Source organism: Populus trichocarpa, chromosome 13, assembly GCF_000002775.5.
Source record: "Populus trichocarpa isolate Nisqually-1 chromosome 13, P.trichocarpa_v4.1, whole genome shotgun sequence".
NCBI classification, from domain to species: Eukaryota; Viridiplantae; Streptophyta; class Magnoliopsida; order Malpighiales; family Salicaceae; genus Populus; species Populus trichocarpa.
The window spans coordinates 11,209,430-11,224,849 of NC_037297.2; the positions used below are offsets into that span (position 1 = coordinate 11,209,430).

A 15,420-nucleotide genomic window follows, 5' to 3' on the forward strand; every position below is an offset into this window, starting at 1 on the left:
CAACGGGAGGAGCAGGTAGGTGGTCTTCACCATTATTCGTATTTATGTTAAATCTTTACAATGGATTTTATACATATTGTTACTACTCCAACATGGTTGTGTGAGATTACTCATGATATAATTGACTGAATAATATGATTAGCTTCGACTAATGGTATCCATGATGGATAACTGAGATTGAAGAATGTGATTAGCTTTGGCTAATGGTATCCATGACAGATAACCAAGATTGAACAATATGATTAGCTCTGGTTAATAGTATCTACGATGGATAACCAGGATTAAAGAATGTGATTAACTTTTGCTAATGGTATCCATGACGGATAACCGAGATTGAACAATGTGATTAGCTTCGGCTAATAAAACCTATATCGGATAATCAGAATAAAATATTGGGTTTAAATTTGGTTAATAGTATTCAGGTTTGCGAATTGAGGGAGATCGGGGAAAATGTTAACCTCAGACTTTAGACCACAAGTTGAATGGTTGAGATGCACGTATAAGATTAATATTAGATGACGGAGTCATTAATGACCTTGCTCTATAAAGTTCACAATAAGAATTTATCTATCCAAGTTAATAGTAAAATGTTCAATCATGTTATGATGTTCATTATTATTACTACTATTTCAAAAATCATTCTTATATTGTAATTGAATTGTAACAAGGACGTCACACAGCTAAGGTGTATAGGACTTTATTCTACGTGTTTTGTTATAAATTATATAATCATGTATTTAGGTGATCTGCATTTTGTATAACAATATAATGACTAGGTATTTACCGATTGACACTTTTGTAAAAGACTTGTAATGACAACTATCTAGAAACAGGGATGTGGACTTATAAATATGAAGACATAATGATATGAATGCATTGTATTGCGTATTCTTTTCTATTAAGATGTTGAATCATGTGATTATACGAGCATTTTGCCATATCGATTAATAATACTCTTAGATTTGATCTATAAATACTATTATGGAAAGTATAAATGGTCCTGATGAATATATATATATATAATTCTTTCATTTTCGTAGTATTATGAATAGACATCAGATCATGAAATGATATGAAATTCCGAGCTTTACAATATATAATCATATAGACATAACATCTACTAAGAGGTTAGTGTAGTTGAGTGGTCTGTGACACCAATTTAATATTTCTTAAGCTAAGATCAAGGTTTGATTCCTTGTACTCTCAAATTTTATTATCTAAAAAACTTAAATAATATTTAGAGGTTGTTATTAGATGGATTTAAACCTAAGACAAGATAGTTCATTTATTAACTACTTACCACTTGACTACAATATATATTTAGTACTTAAGAGCATTATAGTATGTGTGTGTGTAAAATTGGTAGATTGAAGAACAAAACCATATGATATATAAATGGGGGGCTTTTTTATAATTTGTAAAAAATTTCTTCTCTTCGCCTATTCAAGCCAATAACCATTAGAGAAGACCAAAGTTTTCTTCTTCTTTGTTACCTGCAACCTTCACTATAAAGAGAGTTTAGGATGGTAGTTGGTGAAATAAATAAGGACGAGACATCTTAAATTGAAAATAAAATATAAAAAAAGGTTAAAGATTTGAATAGTTGAAGGCTATAGAGAAGCACAAGAAGCTTTGGAGAGGAATGAAAAATTTGAGGAAGAACACCAAAAGATTGTTCATTTATTAACTACTTACCACTTGACTACAATATATATATATTTAGTACTTAGGAGCATTATAGTGTGTGTGTGTGTGTGTGTGTGTGTGTGTCAATGGTAGATTGAAGAACAAAACCATGGGATATATAAATGGGGGGTATCTTTATAATTTGTATAATATTTCTTTTCTTCGCCTATCCAAGCTGACAACCATTAGAGAAGACAAAGTTTTCTTCTTTTTTTTTGTTACCTGTAACCTTCACTATAAAGAGAGAGTTTAGGATGATAGCTAGTGAAAGCAGTATGGGAGAGACATCTTAAACTAAAAATTAAAAAAAAAGTTGAAGATTTGAAAAGTTAAAGGTTATAGAGAAGCACAAGAAGGTTTTGAGAGGGATGAAAAATTTGAGGAAGAACACCAAAAAAGGGATTAAATAGCTTTAAACTAGATTGGTAAGGTTCCTGCTAGATTAATTCTTCTTGTTTTTAACGCCTATTTTTTTTAAAGGGAATTGGGGAAAATAACTATTTTGATGTTAATATTTTAAACTAACATGGATTAAGTACTAAATAGAGTAAGATTATGAAGGTTATTGAAATAAAAATGTTTGAATTTCTTGTGAATTTATAAGTGTAAGGGTTGTTTTGACTACCTAAATATGCATGAACAAAGGTTGTTTTGACAACTATGAATTTGTGTGTGTAAAGGTTTTTTAATGGTAAATAATTATATGAAGAAAGGTTGTTGTGACATTCATGAATTTGTATGTGTAAGGGTTCTTTTGATGTTAAAAAATTATATGAATAAAGGTTGTTGTGATAGCCATGAATTTATATGTGTAGGGGTTGTTTTGATGGCCGAAATGTGCATGAACAAAGGTTGTTGTGACAACTGTGAATTTATGGGTGCAAGGGTTGTTTTGATGATCTAAAATGGTACGGGTATGGGTTGTCATGGCAGCCACAAACATGTGAGATTAAGGGCTGCAATGACAGCCAAAGGTGTTTAAATATGGACTATGAAAACAACCATAAATGCATGAAATGATTGACCATCATACCTAAAATTATGAGTGTGTACAAGTAAAAGTTGTCATAAAGTTATTATGTTAAAATTAGGAATGCGTATTAATGATGATATTGATATCTAACATATTTGAATAATAAATTGGAGGGATATATGGCAAGATTGTAAGTCTTTCTAAAAATTGGTTAACTTCTTAGTTTTAAGGAATTTGAGAGGACTTGAGAAATAAACTACAATTAAATTGAATTACTTTGATATTTTTTCTTAAAGGTTATTGTGCGAAAGAAATTCTAAATATGATTGAGTTAAACTAAGAAGGCAAGTTAGAGAAATTACACTTTGAGTTAATGATTTTGTGAGAATTTGAAAGTTAATGTATGTAGAATTATGAAAAATATAGGTGGCAAATGTTGATGAATGGTATAAATTTCTTGAAATATGTTGTTTGCATACTAATAAGGATACCTCTTGAAAATGTTAAGAGGAGCATCCCATGAAACTGAAGTATTAGGTAGGTGTCTGACACTTGTTCCTTTTAAATTTCTATATTAAATTCTTTTAATTTTGGGTATGTGCATTGTTATGTTATAAATAAGAAAAAGGATACTAGAAAATGTTATATAAGATTGAAATGAAACATTATAGTCTACCATTTTGGACGGAGACTAATGAAATGTTAAAGTCTGTTGTTTTGAACGAAGACTAATGAGGATTGTGAAATCTACCCTTTTGGACGAAGATAAATAAAAGTAGTAAGGTTTGTCTTTGGGTGAAAACAAATGAAATGAATGAGTATCATAGTTGGAAGTCTGAATGTAACTAAAGAATAGTAATGATAAATGCATGATGTTGATATGGATAACATGAGATTAGAATATGGAGAGAAAATAGTGAAATTTTGTATTTAAGTTTGAAATGACTTATGTTTAAGCATTATTAAATATGTATATTGTCTCTCATATTGTTAACATGAAAAAAATTTAGTCCATTATAAAATTATGACATCTTATTCAATACATTAAATATGTGAATGTAGTAAAAAAAAGTTGATTACCTTGTGAAGATTATAGATTTTGGCTTAAATTTGCAAAAACACTCAACAAATACCTTGCAAGAGGATTGCATCAAATGGATATAATATTCTTTCTTTCCCATCATCTCCTTCACAACCAGCGATTCTTATTTTACATCCTTTATAAGTAGATAAGGAATTAAAGAATAAAAATAATAGAATTTCTAAAAAAGGTTTCAATACAAAGAATTTTAATTATGATTTTATTATTGAATATTTTTTTATATAACAGTTTGTCTCTTGCAACAGAACTGTAACTTCTTTTATAGGTCAATAAAAAACCCCTTACTAGGAAGGAAAATTAGAATCTCTAATTAGATAGAAGAAATAAAAACAACAATAAAAATTAAGACTGAAATTTCCAAAAACTGAATAGGAAAATAATAAAACTGAAAAAAATAGCATTTTCTAAGCCTAATTTGAATGTCTTTCTAGTTTTAATAAGTCAATCCAAAATATAACTAGGCTTATAGAACCTTATGAAAAACTTTGAGCTTGATCCAATGGTTAGATAAAAAATTATATATGTTTATGTCAGATCGGTCATTTAGTTTGGTCAAACCTTTTTTTTTGGTTCGGATAAGTCCATCTAGTCCAAAAATGTATTTGCTAGGCTATACATGCATTTCAAATATAATAGATCCATAGTTGATTTATCAAAATCTCCAACATTATCAACACAAAGGTTCTTGACACAAACATGTTGGGTTAGTTAACAAAAAAACTAAAAGGTGTGGTGTTTTTACTATGGTTATAGACTTATTGCATTGTGAATTTTAATAATGTATTTATGGTTTTTTTTTTTATTTTACCGGAAGGATTAGTTGTTTTGGAACCCTTTTTAGGTTTTTTATACATTATTGCTCCTAATTGAATTTTTTTTCCCTGATTGAGTTGCAACCACGTCTATTTTTTTCTTTCTTTTTTATGGATACGGAATAGAGAGAGGAGATAAGATGAGAGGAACCAAGTAACCCAAAAAGGGAATAGATTGAGACAAAGAGAGTAAGGAATTTCGATCCCCTTTAAAGACTTATAGTGAGAAGTAAAGGGTGAGAAGTAGCAAACAACCTCGATTAGAGCAGTCTTAGTATATGTATTGATTGTTTTCCTAATTCTTCATCTCCTTTTCATCATCATGTTTTTTAAGATCTTCACTAATTCTCAACTGTGTTTTTTTTTTCCATGAAGGATTTAAGGGTTTCTCATAAACCAATCTTCATCTCCTTTCGCATCCATTTTGTATTTCTTAATTGCATTTCTTATCAAATTGATTTTAGCATTGTTTCTAAGAAAAAGAAAATCAAAAAAAGAAAAATTGGGGCTAAGTGGACAAAGGGCTGAATTGCAAAACAATAAAAATAAAGGATTAGGATAAAATGGAGTTGCTTAGGGAACAAGTAATTAAAACAGAAAATGACAAAAGTTAAATGGGCTAAAGTGTAAAATAAAACAAATGAGAGACCAAAACAAAATTGAGTTACTCGGGGATAAAATAACTAAAAAGAAGATGATAAAATTTATGGGCTATAAATAAATGAGTGAATTTTAAAGAAAAGGGGGTTATCACACAAAAAACACTATTAATCATTTTTTCCACTAAAACCCTAACAAAAAACCCTAGCTATCATAGAAAAGAGCCACCATGAAAATGTTTTAGAGAATATGAGCTGAAATAAACATTAGAAGAGCATTATTCATCTTCTCATACATTTCTTCCAAAAAGAACCCTAGCCTTGTCTTTGAAAGTCGAAACTTCTCCCCTTGATTTCTCTTACCTCTTAAATCTATTTTTAACGAAACCACCACCATTCTCTTCTTCTTGAAGCCCTCTATAAAATCCCTTAATCAATTACAATCAATAACCCTTGCATCATCATCAATAAAAAAGAAAGAGAGAACAACCGTCGAAAATTTTATCTTCGATTTCTCTCTCCTTCAACCTTCAAACAAGACGAAACCATCATTATTCTTCTTCCTTTGATGAGAACTACATAGTCATATAAGCTCTATAACCCAACAACCTCTATGTGAGTAGCTAGAGATAGAAAACCAAGACAGTAGTGAGGGAACCCTAACTACTAGACACTTAAAGCGTTAGATCTCCCTCATTGGCTAGTGGTGATATACATTGTCGCTATAAAAAGGAGAAGCAAAGCATGACATACCCTATGAGCCTATCCAAGCATATATCAGATGTCGATGGTGCATCGAATGACGCTCCAAACATGACAGCTCCTAGAACTGTAATGTGCCAACACCGCATCTCTTATTCTAGTAATATTTTTCCATTATTCTAGCCCCTTTTAGTCCTCCTCGTCTAGCTTTAGATGTTCCATTTATAACCCTAAATCTCTTTGGAATAATTAACTTATTTTATTGTTGATTTTGATGCGTTTTATGATGAGATTTTAGGATTGTACAATGTTTATCGGATTAATATTTGTGTGTGAATGATGTTGGCCAAGTCCCTTCATCTTACATCTTGTTGCATTGTTTATTTTGATGTGTTTTGTGATGAGATTTTGGGATTGAAAAATGTTTATTGGATTGATATTTGTGTTTGAATGTATTTGGACGAATCCTTTAATTTTGCATATTGTTTCCTTTCACGTCCTTGGTCATTTCATCATTATCATTGTCGCATGTATGCGGCATTACGACGATCATCCTTTCGATTCGGAATTATCATGGTGATGTGGGTGGAAATGACAAGGAATTCTTGTCTTTTATAAGCAAAATATGGGAATAGAAGTTGCCACTTAGTATTTTGGTTATTACGAAACCTATTTTTCAGCGAGAGTCTAGGTAAGAGGACTAGTTATGCAAGGGGAAAATGTATCATCTCCAATGCTCTCTACCTAAGGTAAGCTGCATTGTTTATTTATCTGATATAAATTAAGATACTATCGTGTTTCTAATTATTGATTTATCTAAGGTTTAAGAAAAATTCTTCCTAGTAAGGAGATCATTCTCTTAACAAGTTAAAACATAATCATTCTAATATCAAAACATAAAAATAAAAGGAATTGTCTTTTTATTCAATATTGAAAATACATATTACATAGCAATTCATAATCCCATATATTAACATAAACAAAACTTTTGGGGTGTTTTTGAAAAATAGGGTAAGTTCTAATGGATAATCATAAATTATTTATGATACTCATTGACTGATTTTTGTATTTTTCAAACCATGATAAAAATGAAATTTTTATTTTTTTAAAAAAACATGCATGAAAATTTTAGAATTTAGTCGTATGCACACAAATAAAAAACATGTTTTTTTGTATTTTTTGAAATAAAGGATTTTTTTTGAAATTCTAAATGTTTTTTTTTAAAATTTGGCCAAAATCAGGTATATTTAATAATAAGTTAGTATTTTATAGTATAAGTCTACAACTCTGATATTAAGTGAAATAATTGGAAAAAAAAAAGCCTGAAGGACCCATAAATAAATTCTAAAATGATCCTTGATTGTTTTTAGAATTTTCAGAAAACAATTTGGGGCAAAAGCACAAAAAAAAGAGGAAAGTAAATCTTCCTGGAAAATCATTGGGGCTTATTTGCCAAACATGCCCTTAACTAAAAATCAGAGGCACAAAAATTATTTTAAGGCTGTGTTAGGCAAATACACCTTAAGAACACAAAAAAAACATTTTTTTTTCTTTGGTAAAAACTTGACAAACCAAACATGCCTTTTATAGCACTGGAATGGGCTTGACCTGAAACCCAAGCCCACAAACATAACTCATAACAAAAACAACACGAGCAAATATCAAACAAGAGTTTTTTTTTTCCTTGAATTAGATGAATAACAACGAAGAACACCATTAGAAACATAGAAACATGAGTTCTAAACCAAACCATATATGAAAAATCCAAAGGTATAGAGAGGTTTAAAATCATGCAATGATTAAAAATTTAACATCAATTCATTTCGATTATCACTGAATCATTACAATTTGATTAGAGAATGTTTCAGTTCAAAAACCAAAACTTTAAGATTAAAATATTAAAAAAATATGTTATTGATGCAAAAGAAAACTAGATTATTGGCTAAAGGTGTCATGTGAAGTGTTTAGTGTAAAGAACTGGACCAAAATTAGTCCAAGTCATGGAGCCAAGACAATGTTCTTCCCAAGAACACTGCCCAGAAAAATGCAGAAAACTCAGGAAAAACTTATAAAAGACTTCAACCAAGAAATAACACTAAAACTAAAAATAACAACCTCAACCTAGCAACCAAGGTTTAAACATGTTCCTATAATTGCCTTAAACTATCTGACAAAAAAAAAAGATTAAAAGGAAAACAATAAACACATCTTAGGCTCCCAAAACACCTATATCTATGCATAAGTATTGTTACATTGATTATCTTTCACATTCCTAACCATAAACAACATGCATTTGGCCTAAGTAAGCCCAACAAAACACTAACAATAGTCTAAGAACATGAAAAACAAAACAACAACCAACCTTAAAACATATACTGTTATAAGTCCACGATCTTACTAAAAATATTCATCACCTGCAGTGTTATCAGGAACATCTATGGTAATGGACGTTCAATGCAAAAGATAAGAATGAAAATAAAATTGAAAGGGAGGGGGCGTGCTCATTAAGCTATACCCCCTTATCAAAAATGAAAGCTTGCCTTATCTAATCGTGTTGCCTCCTTGGTCTTTTTCTTTAAGTTGAGATGGTGTATGACAGTGTAGTTGTGTGTCTAAGAGTGGGTAGAGAGCTAGTAATCGTGGTGAGGATGAGTGGTTGAAAGGTTGATGTCCTTCTTACTTTTTTCTCTCATTTCCCTTTTTCTCCACTTATCATAGCTTTTTGCATGATTTTTAAATGTCAATTGGGGTCCTTCAGGGGCTATGAGCTAGACCATTCTCTTCTATTAATGTAGAAGAATCAATCCAAGCCATTTATTAAGGCTAAGGGTCAGGCTTTGTAGTGTTGCAGAGCTGATAGAAAGGGTGCACTAGCAAGTATGACTGGTTAGGGCGTGAGTTTTGGCTTCTTGTAGCAACGCCTTCAGGGCTGCAAAAGAGCTTTTATTTGTCTAGGTAGGAGTACACATGTATGGTGTGAGGGGGTGTGCTTATTGTCTTATTGGGGGAAGAGATAAAGGTGATTTCCGGTTTGGAAGGTGGCAACAAAACCAACCTTCTCAGGTTTTTTAGGGAAGAAGAAGATCTACAGTGGCCAGACGACAGTTTTCTAGGCATTTTTTTTATTTTTTTTGGACTGATCAAAACAACATGGTTTTGAACCAAAACGCACTGTTTCATTTAAATGAAAAGGTGCCTTGGTTACTTAGGGTTCTAAAATTGGGATTTGACCAAAAATAAAATTAGTCCCCGATCTCTTGACTTCTTTTAATGCACCTGTAATTACCTTATAACTTTTAATTTTATGCAATTTTATCTCTACCAAACTGAAGCATCAACCCCGAAGTTCAGCACCTTTTCTATTTTGGTCATTGGTTTTTAATTTATGCAAATCCATCCTCAATTAACCATTTAAATCTTAATTTTCTTTAATTTGGCCCCTGATTACGTTGATTTCAATCCCTGAAGTCTCGTGCATTTTACAAGTTGATCCTTGGTTCTAAATTTCTTAAATTTGCTCCTTAATTGACCTCTAAACTTTGATTTTCTTGCAATTTTGTCCCTGATTTCACCCAATTGAGTTTGTAAAAATTAAATATAGTCTTCTAAAATTTCAATCTTCTCAATTAAGCTTTCAAAGTTAATTTTTCACTAATCAAGTCCCTGTTAAATTAATTTGACCCATTAAAAGTATAATTAAATCCTTGCACTTAATTAAATCTTTTAATTTGACCTAGATTAATTCTTAAACTTAATCAATCCTTTAATTAGGCCCATTATTAAATCACAATGGCCTATTAAAAGTCTAATTAAGCCCTTGAACTTAATTTTTATGTAGATTCATCCAATAATCATTTAGTTTGACCTTGAATCTGTATTGTCTTTTAGTTTTTGATATAAAAGGGTACAATTGGGCTTTCAATTTTTTTCCAAAACTCCAGCTTGGTTCTTTCATGCATTTGAAACCCTTGTCAGCCTGCTCTTGCCATGTTACTAATCTTTTTTTTACTTTTCAATTAAAAAAATGATAATTATTGGGGAAACCTGAAAATTGGGTTATGAGAATACTTAGCGTTGCAACATGTTGTTTTTCTTTATGTATAAACATTGATATATTAAATAATATCTATTGACATGGTCTTTTCATCCTAAATAATAGAAAACCAATACTCATTAGTACATAAATTTGCATTAGATTTTATAACTTGTTTACAAAACACATTAAGGGTTTGACCCACATTAAAAGACCTATTGGGCCAATATTCTAAACCCATAAAAACCTCATCATTGTTTTCTTACAAATCATGTTAAGAATTTTTTGTTATTCACTCTTAGTATTTAAGGTAAATGAGTCCAATATAAATCTATTGATAATTTATTGATATGACTTCATAGATTAATGGTCACATGTCATGATCAAGGGTACCTATTCATAAACATGTTAATGCATTAATTATTATCGGAAGATAATAGCCGAGGGTGACAAAGATAAATCAAGCCTATGACTCATGTATCATTTGGTACACTGAACAAGGTAGAGCGAATTAATGGACTTGGCTCCTAAGTATGCTTTTGGGAAGATGCTGGCGATTGGCTCAGGACCACCCTTCAAGGTGAAGGGGTCGTGGCTCTTCCGTGGACAAGAGATTCCCCAGTTTGGGATAGATGAGTGTTATGACATGGAGCTATATGAGTGGAAGAAGGTTGACATCACAGACGAGGAACAGAAGGAGCGAGTGAGTCAGATGATCGAAGACCATGAGCTTTTGAGGGGGAGCCTCTATTGGATGCCAAATGCTTCAAGTGATTAGGTTCTACCTGTACTATTAGTTTCAAAGCATAGTTTTCTCCATAATTGCTATTTAAATTCTCTAAATTTTGTCTGTGATTGGTCTTCCCTTTCTTTTTCTTTTTTTTGCTGTGGTCTTTTTGTGACACCAACACCAATACTAGCATGTGATGTAACGCTTTGGGATTGTTTGGATCTTTCACTTGAATTAAGTTATATTCACTTGATTTAAGTTATATTTTATAAATATGTGATATGGGGAGTCATGTACTACAATGTAGTGAAAAGAACTTGCATTATTCTCTCTTTTTAGAGTGTTTTAGTTCATCATCTTTACATTTTTTTTGTTTACGTCTTTATGATTGTTGCTTACTTGCATAGCTGCTTCCAACGTAGTGGGCGACAATCGGAGAAGTTTTGTTAGGATCAAAATCACCCATAGCTCTTCTTTTAAGAAAATTATTATGCAATTGATCTCAAGGGTTGGAATTTAATGAATTTAAACTATTGTTCTGACCATAATTCTTTCAAGTACATTTTTAATTGACTGTAAAGAATGATATAAGGTCTATGGAGATTGCAGAGCTGGCTGCAAATCAACCACCGGTCACATGACATGGCTCTGTCTAGCAGATTCCCATTTGCGATCAGAGATTCCAGAATCCATATTTGTAACTGGAGAATTTGCAGACATTGGATATTTCTCGGAACAAGATCTCTGAGCAATATCCAAGTAGCAAAAGCTTATTAAAATTGAGCTCTTTGCAAATAATTTGACTGGGGAATCCCATCGAAGCTAGCCAGCCTTACACTTATGCAGGAATTTGATGTTTCATCAGTTATATATATATATATATACTTTTCAGGAGAAATCCCTGAGAAACAATTTTTCAGGGGAGTTTCCAGTGAATTTTTTGCCGAATCAATATTTGCTCTGGGAAACCGTTTTTCTGGAGAGTAACTGGATTCTTATGCTGAGTGCAAATCTTCGTGAAGGTTCAGGATAAATAAGAATCAGTTGTCAGGGAAGATTCCAGAGGGGGTTTGGGCATTGCTACTTACCAGTATAATTGATTTCAGTAATAATGACTTCACTGGTAAGGTATCTCCTCATATTAGGTTGTCTAACAGCCAGCAGTTACCATCATTGCATTTGGAAGAGAATTCGTTGACAGGATCCATACCATCATAACTGGGGGGTTGTGTAAGGCTGGGAGACTTGAATCATACTTCAAATTCTCTGAGTGGTCGTATCCCAATTACTTTCTTATTATTATTATTATTATTAACGAGCTCTTTAAACTCTCTGAATATTTCACGAAACAAACTTACTGGTTTGATCCCAGAAAGTTTAGAAAAATCCAAGTTCTATTGATTTGTCTGTAAACCAGTTGTCAGGAAGAGTTCAATCTGTTCTTTTGACAATGGGCGGAGACAGAGCATTTATTGGGAACAAGGAATTCTGTGACGATGAAACTTCCAAAACCATTATATTCAAGGATAAAAGTTTGCTTGGGAAGACAAGGTCAAGAAAAGTTTGGAGATGAGCTGTTCTTGTTCTCAATAATAGCATCTGTGTTGGTTCTTGTTTTAATTGGTATGCTACTAGCGAAACTTCAAGTGTCCTCAAGATGAGATGAAAAATGACTTGAAAGTTAAGAAGGAGATCCGAAATGGAAAATTACTTCATTCCACCATTTAAATATTGATGCAGATGAAATGTGTAATCTGGAAGAAGACAATTTGATTGGGAGTGGGGACACAGGAAAAGTGAATCGCTTGGATTAGAAGAGAAACTGTGGTACAGTAGCTGTAAAGCAACCATGGAAGGGAGATGGTTTGAAGTTTTTTGCGGCAGAAAAGGAGATTTTGAGGAAAATCAGGCATAGGAATATCCTGAAGCTTTATGCTAGTTTACTCAAAGGAGGATCGAGTTTTCTGGTGTTCAAGTACATGCCAAATGGTAACTTATTTCAAGCACTTCACAGACGGATCAAAGATTTGTATCAGAGGTAAAAGATTGCTCTGGGAGACGCAAAAGGAATTGCATATCTGCACGATGATGGTTCCCCACCTATTATTCATAGAGATATCAAGTCGAGCGACATTTTACTTGATGAGGATATGAACCAAAAATTGCTGACTTTGGGATTGCGAAACTTGCAGAAATGTCCCTTAAGGGGTGTGATAGTAGCTCATTTGCTGGCACTCATGGCTATATTGTTCCTGGAGAGTCTGAAACTACTTTTTCTGCAAGACTGTTGCTTGATATCAATACTATCTCATGGAAATATCATATTTTCTTACCCTATGTTGATAATTACTGCTAATTTCTTTTGTGAAATCTTATGATGCTGCTATTATGTTCTTCCTTTAAGAGCTGCAAACTTATTTAACATATTATGATGCTCAATTCTGTTTTGGCAATTGCATTCCTTTAAATGAAGTGTTCTAATCCATGCACTGATACCTTAATGCAGAGATGGCATACACGATTAAAGTCACTGAAAAGAGTGATGTATATAGTTTTGGTGTTGTACTACTAAAGCCCATCGACAAGGAATATGGAGAAGGGGGATACATTGTCTACTGGGTTTAACTCATGTCCATGACCGTGAAAATGTCCTTAAGGTTCTCGGTGAGGAAATGGCTTCCGATTCTGTCCAAGAAGACATGATCAAAGTCTTGAAGATTGCTGACCTTTGCACGACCAAGCTGGTATTGAAGATGCTCGTTGATGCTGATTCTTGTGCTTACAGGTCTCCTGATAACAGTTTTGACAAAAATGACAAGCTTTTCTCCAGTAATTTCCCTTTTTTAGCAGCGGTATATCTCCAGGTCTTCATCAACTGTGGCCAAATTTGGAGAAAATATATTTGTAGTGCTAGATGATGCTGGTTTATGAAAAGCATTTTGATGTTGTCTAATTGAGCGCTTGGAGTTGTTATTTTGTGATCTAATCCATAGGTATTTGGAAGCTTAAGTAATTTTTAATTATCATTTGCTCTAACTTTTGCTTGTTTTCGGTGTGAATTGCATCCATCTCTCTGCTGGACACAGTTATGTTACCACATGAACATGATTATTGCATTCACAAGATCTACTCATGAATTGGAGAACAGGTAAGATCTGTAAGCCCGAGACTGCTTCAAACACAATTTAGCTGTAAATGGACCCTATATTGTTAACCAGCCCAGCAAGCAACTCCACCAACATAAACAAGCTTTGGTTCTGCACTTGTGCTGCCATTTTTTTTGTTTTCGGTTCTATGGAGAGAGGATTGCACGCGCCATCACAAGAAGTTATCCAATTATATACTACACAGTGGAATCTAAGATTTGAATCTCTTCCAGCATCGGGCAAGCTGGCCCCTCACGTTATTGTGCCACCAACATACTGTGTCCCAGCCTCTCAAACACATGAATTTTGACTACGCGGAGCAGTCATATGGAATGAAGTGGGGATAACACTGACTATTCTTGGGCGCTAATTGTCCAATTACGGGCCTAATGCAAGACTGGACTGCATTGGATACGCAAGAACGTTCCTTGTTACTCTTGTAAGAGTAGGTTCATATCCACTGAGCACGGTTGGCTTCCTTGATTTAGGTTTTTTGAGAGATTCCATGCGTGGGGTCCGTAGGACTTTTGGCACCATGGGAAATTTCCCACGTAAATACACCTATGACTGAGTCATCCTTGGAGATGGGCAAGCCTGATGGGTGAGGGTCGAGATTTAAGAAGCTTGTTCGCAATTCACAAGGGATGCTTGAGATTGAAATGACTTTGAGCTTAAAGATTCTCGGTGAAGAGCTTCTGGGTGTTTGAGAATGAACTGAGTTTGTTTAGCTACAAAGAAAAATGTCTGAAATCCCAATCGTCTCGTGTCTCTCTTATTGTATAATACCATAATTTAGACCATTTGGTTCGCTAAATTGGTTGTTTTGTTTGCTGTACATTCTACCGGAATCCATTGATAATTCTTGTAAGTGGACGTAGGCCATTTGAGAACACCTATACCGGGATTGCATTAGTTGGGATTGTAGAGAGTGAATTAAATATATATTTTATGATTATGGTTTTGTTGTATACAATGAATTAGTTCATTTGATAGACTATGACAATTCATGATGGGTTATTCATGATGACGGAAACACAGATAAAAAAATAGCAAGTTAGAAAAACAAAATTTAAGTTAAATAGGGTTATTATACATAACTTTAATTTATAATTTTATTTTTAAAAATAAAATTTTAATATATTTTAATTATTTTAATTTCAATCTTGTGAATATCCAATAAAAAATTTCTAACTCTTTACATGCTCAACCTTTTCATTATATCAACAACATGCTTGATCTTCCTAATAATAAAACAAATCTTAAAGTTACGAGAAGATTTAGAAGTCTGCTTCACAACTTTTATCTAAAATACAAGAACATTAACTTTAACCCTATCAATTCTAAAATTCTCCTAAAACACATGTGATATATGTCCTTTACAATGTGCTTCGTCAAAAATCACCTCTAGAACCACATCTAATTTGGTTCTCTTCTCATAATCATCACAAACCAATAATTTTACATCTAAATATTCTACTTTAGCATTATCTTCATAATCCTCTTTAAATTTTGATGGTTGATTCAAATCCACAAAGAAAATAGAATTATAAAAACTTTCAGTTTGAACACCAATTTCATCTAGATCAAGAAGTTGCTTCCTCTACTCATGTCTCTGAAACGGGTTCTCGACATTAGTC

The 15,420-nt window shown here is 32.6% G+C and overlaps 1 long non-coding RNA gene across 1 annotated transcript; it reads left to right on the forward strand.

Moving 5' to 3' along the window:
• Positions 1 to 10,422: 10,422 nt before the first annotated feature.
• LOC127904169 (uncharacterized) lies at positions 10,423 to 13,657 on the forward strand. The gene is made up of 2 exons (XR_008057058.1): positions 10,423 to 10,685; positions 13,144 to 13,657. It is a non-coding gene; the product is annotated as an uncharacterized LOC127904169 (long non-coding RNA).
• The last annotated feature ends 1,763 nt before the right edge of the window (positions 13,658 to 15,420 follow it).